Raw genomic sequence first — 5,163 nt, forward strand, 5'->3', positions numbered from 1 at the left:
AAAAAAAAAAAAAAAAATAAGACCGTTCCTTCAGTACCCTGTCTCCAAAATAAATAAAAGTGCCCATGTATCTTCTCATATACATCTGTGTGCCATGTCATGACATTCTGCTCATTTTAAGTGGCTAGAAAATTAAATATGATAATTTTCCTATTTGAAAATTATATTAAAAAACTTTTTTTTTGGTGGGGTGGGGGATAGACTTGCTCTATTGACCAGGCTACAGTGGCCCAATCTTAGTTTACTATAATCTGATACTCCTGGGCTCAAGTGATCTTTCTGCCTCAGCCTCCACAGTATCTGGGGCTACAGGCCAGTGCCACGACACCTGGCTAATTATTTAATTTTTGTAGAAAGGGATCTTGTTATGTTGCTCAGGCTGGTCTCTAACTTCTTGTCTTAAATGATCCTCCCACCTTAACCTCCCAAGTGCTAGGATTACAAGCATGAGCCACATTTTTTAGAGTGCCTGTGCAGAGAAGGAGAATGAACCAGAGTGGAAGTGGTGGGGATTGAGGAAAATAAAACACAAGCGAAGACATAAGAGATTTAAGATGGGATCCAGAGGTCTGACACAGCTGATGACTGCAGCCAGCACTAAAACACAAAATCAGCTTTATTTTACATTATCTCAGCAGGGTTGTTTATGGGGAAGTAGCATAGACAAAAGACATATTTTTGGTCTTACAGTATGATTGGAACTACAGGCGTCCACCACAATGTCCAGCTATTTTTTTGTTATTGTTGCAGTTGTCATTGTTTTAGCTGTTCCAGGCCAGATTTGAACCCGCAATCCATGGTGTATGTGGCCTGTGCCTTACCCACTGAGCTATGGGCACCGCCTATTATTATATTTTAAATTTCAGATTAATGTGGGGGTATATATGATTGTGTTACAGAGTTAGCTTTTGTAAAGTTAAAGTCTGGGTGGAAGTGTGCAGTATACCCGTCCAATGTACTTGTTGGCAATATTAATTATTCTTTAGGGGGAAAATGCAAATATCTTCAGACTTATTTTGAGGGGGGACAGAGTCTCACTATGTCACCCTTGGTAGAGTGCTGTGAAGTCACAGCCCACAGCAACGTCAAATTCTTGGGCTTAAGCAATTCTCTTGCCTCAGCCTTCCAAGTAGCTGAGGACTACAGGGGCCTGCCACAACGCCCAGCTATTTTTTGTTGTTGTTGTTGTAGTTGTCGTTGTTTAGCAGATAGCAGCGGTTTGAATCCGCTATCCCCGGTGTATGTGGCTGGCGCCCTAACCATTGAGCTGCGGGCCCGACCCTTCTGACATTTTCATAGGCTTTGACATCCACCTAAGACAGAACCTTCAGAACAAAAGAAAGACCCAAAATACATTACAATTTAAAAATTAAAAGTACCCTTTCTAATTACTTTCACATTGCACGGAAAGGTGAATTTGAAATCACAGCATGTTTAGAAATTATTGACATAACAACGTGAAGATGTCAATAAAGTTCATCTCAAACGTATTTGAGGTTAGGGCGGCGCCTGTGGCTCAGCGAGTAGGGCACTAGCCCCATATACCTGAGGGTAGTGGGTTCAAACCCGACCCCAGCCAAACTGCAACAAAAAATAGCCAGGCGTGGGGCCGGCACCTGCGGCCTCAGCTACTGGGGAGGCCGAGGTAAGAGAATCGCCTAAGCCCAGGAGTTAGTTGGAGGTTGCTGTGAGCTGTGTGACGCCAAGGCACTCTACCCAGGGCGGCAAAGTGAGACTCTTTCTCAAAAAAAAAAAAAAAAAATTAGTATTTGAGGTTAACGCATCTCGAGAGAAATAAAATAGCAAGTTATACTAAGTAATTAATACTTACTTTTAAAAAGTTATTACCTTTTTTTAAAGCAACAATTGGTGACCTAACTTATCACTGGACTTAGCTCTCCACACTCTGCACACCCTAGGTGTTGTCCCCATGATAGTGTCCAAAAATGAGCATAGGGTTGACCTCCTCTGGAGAGAAAAGGGGATAGACATGGAAAACATTTCTATTCTGCATGAAACGGCACATGCAGCCCGTGGGCGGTCTGGTAGTTCCCATTCTAATTTGCATCTCCTTCTCGGACAATTCGGGGCTTTTTAATTAAATTGCTGAAAGTGATCTGACTAACAGGCATTTTCCTAGAATCATTCACTAACGGACTTTGCTCCCCGGCTTGAGTCGCTACTGCCTTACGGGAAGGTCTTCTCTCTTCACTCTGAAAACCAGACTCGGCAGGGGCTCGGCCTCGGCAGCGCCGCCCCCGCCCAGACCCCGCCCACCCCTGTCAGCCCCGCCCTTTTCTCGGGCCCCGTTCCGGCCTTTTCCGCACAAGCGCAGGTTCCCTCAGACCCGGAAGTTGATCTCGGGGATAGACGGCAACTCTGCGGCTCTGAGGCTCTGCGGCTCGTGAGTTCCCTTTGTGTAGATTAAGTGTCCACCTCGCAGTCCAACGCTTCCACACCCAGGATCCAGGGCAATAGAGACCTTAAAGCCCCGCAGGGCTCCTTCCGCCCCGAGGAAATTCACGTCCCAGTGAGGGCCCAAGGTTGCTTCCCTGTGAGGTGATTGGCCCTGAGGCAGGTCCTGTCCCTGAAAGGGCCGGGGAGACACCGCCTTTCGCACCTCCTAAAGCCTCCGAGTGACCCCTGCATTTTCTCCGCGCTTCCTAAAGTCCTCACCCGCGAGGGGGTTCACGCCCTTCCGGGCTCCGGGTCTCGCCGGAGTCTCCCCTGGAGGGCAGCGCCGCAGCCCTGGTCCCAGAGGAGCCACGTCCTCTCCCTGGTCTCGGGGTTGTGCAGACCCCACCTCTGCCCTAATCTCTCTTCTCAACCCACCCCCACTCCGATCTGGTTCCCCTGGGCTGGGTCAGCTTTCCAGGCCGGTCTCAGTCCTGGCTTCCCTTGATTCCGCGTTTCCTCCGGGGGAGAAAACCGGGTACTTTTGTTAACACCCGTGTTGTTGCGTCCCAGATGACTCCTGGCTTGGAATTGTGCTCTTTCTGGAGTCGAGCATCTCCCCCGCCCCGCCTTTGAATGTGTGGGTACAGGGGATCAGGAGAAAGAGCAACTGAGAAGAAATAAAAGAATTGAGAAAGTGGAAAAAAGATTGAAGGCGACGCACACACATGCTCAGCAGAGGGTGGAGGAGGGATTTGCAAAGAGACGGAAGCAGCAGCTGAGCATGTAGCGAGGGGTGTCAGGGGGAAAGGAGAGGGGGAAGCTGCTGGAGAAGTATGGAGAAAAGCTCTATTTCCCAAGAGATGAAGGTCAGCAAACTAGGGAGAGGGGCAGCAAAGGGAGAGGCGCCACGGACAGACAGTGGGGGAGGGGATGGATGATTTGGAGCCAGGGCAGACAGCGGGGACAAGAGGGGGCCACCAGGTTAACTGGGAGAGCAGAGGGAAAACCACAGCAGGGAAGAAGGCTAGGGGCCCTAGGGTGCTAGAGAGTAGGGACAAGGGAGTATCACAGGGAAGAGGGAATTTAACAGGGAGATCAGAGGGAAAGTAGGATAAGGAAGAAGGACGAAATTGGGGACAATGAAGAGATTGGGGAGCGAGAGGAACAACAGGGTGAAACAAGTTTCCAGAATGGAGAACAGATGTAAGAGCAGGAGTACCGAGGAGAAGCCCAGAGGGAAACACAGAAAAGAAAAAAAGAGCAGGAAAGAAAAGGCGAGTGAGAGATGTGTACAAAATGAGATTGGGAAACATGGTAGTGAAGAAAGAGGAGAACCTTGGGTTCAACTGAGTGATGATATGATGAAAACATATAAGTTGTGACATATATGTTTTATTTCTATATAATGTAATAAATTCGGAATTTGCATAAATTATACATGAGAATGAGAATTGCAAAACTCGCGTCTGTAAGGCTGGTGCATCAAAGCCTGCCTCTAGTTGCAATTCCTATTCAGCAGAGGACAGTGACTTGCCTTACTCAATGGTGGGTCATCCTTTTTCTTTGGATGGTGCTGGGAGTGGGGGAGTAAAATGGGGAAGAAGTGACTGAGTCTTTGTTACCAGGTGCCTATTAAAAGGATCACTGAGGCTTGGCAGCACAGTGGTTACGGCACCAGCCACATACACCAAGGGTGGCAGGTTTGAACCCAGCCCAGGACAGCTAATCAACTGCAACAGAAAATAGCCGGGTATTGTGGCAGATGCCCATGGTCCCACCTACTTGGAAGGCTGAGGCAAGAGAATTGCTTAGGCCCAAGAGTTGGAGGTTGCTGTGAGCTGTGATGTGACAGCACTCTACTGAGGGCGACATAGTGAGACTCTGTCTCAAAAAAAAAAAGACCATGGAAAGTACTTCTGTCTCTTTTTCCTAATGGATTTACATTTTTTTCTTTTCAGTAATTGCATTCTTGTTTGAAGCTTGAGATAATTCTTAGTTTATTCAATTTCTGTTTTCCTACATAAAATAAGCTTCAGGAGGATCATCAGCTCACATTATTCGTTTCAAAATATGATATATTTTTCAATTTTTTTTCTTTGATGCTAGACTTCATTTGTTGCTTTTTTTCTCCCAAGGCAGGGTCTCCCTCATTGCCCATGATGGAGTACATCATGCCTCACTGCAGCCTCAGATTTGTGGGCTCAAGTGATCCTCCTGATTCAGCCTCCAGAATAGCTGAGACTATATGGGCAAGCCACCACAACCAGCTGACTCTTTTTTTTTTTTTTTATTCAAGACAGAGTCTTACCTTGTCACCCCTGGTAGAGTACTATGACATCACCGCTCACAGCAACCTCCAACTCTTGGGCCTAAGCAGTTCTCTTGCTGCAGCCTCCCAAGTAGTTGGGACTATAGGCACCTGCCACAATGCCCGGCTATTATTTTGTTGTAATTGTCATTGTTGTTTAGCTGGGCTGGGCTGGGTTTGTACTTGGCAGCCTGTAACCACTGTGCTTCAGGTGCTCAGCCAGCCAGCTGATTCTTTTTTTTTGCAGTTTTTGGCCGGGGCTGGGTTTGAACCTGCCTGGGGCTGGCGCCCTACTCCTTTGAGCCACAGGCACCACCCAATTCTTTTTTTTGTTTTTGAGACAGAGCCTCAAGCTGTTGCCCTGGGTAGAGTGCCATGGCATCATAGGTCACAGCAACCTCCAACTCCTGGGCTCAAGTGATTCTCCTGCCTCCACCTCCCAAGTAGCTGGGACTACA

General features: G+C 47.6%; 1 protein-coding gene across 1 annotated transcript in view; it reads left to right on the forward strand.

The window, feature by feature from the left end:
• The first annotated feature begins 2,359 nt into the window (after positions 1-2,359).
• LOC105888163 (zinc finger protein 160-like) overlaps positions 2,360-5,163 on the forward strand; it is a 22,410-nt gene continuing 19,606 nt past the window's right edge. The window contains exon 1 of the mRNA XM_023507955.1: positions 2,360-2,404. The gene's annotated coding sequence lies outside the window, so the exon portion shown is untranslated. The remainder of the gene's footprint in view (positions 2,405-5,163) is intronic.

This window comes from Otolemur garnettii, unplaced genomic scaffold, assembly GCF_000181295.1.
Source record: "Otolemur garnettii isolate 467f Iridium unplaced genomic scaffold, OtoGar3 scaffold00212, whole genome shotgun sequence".
NCBI classification, from domain to species: Eukaryota; Metazoa; Chordata; class Mammalia; order Primates; family Galagidae; genus Otolemur; species Otolemur garnettii.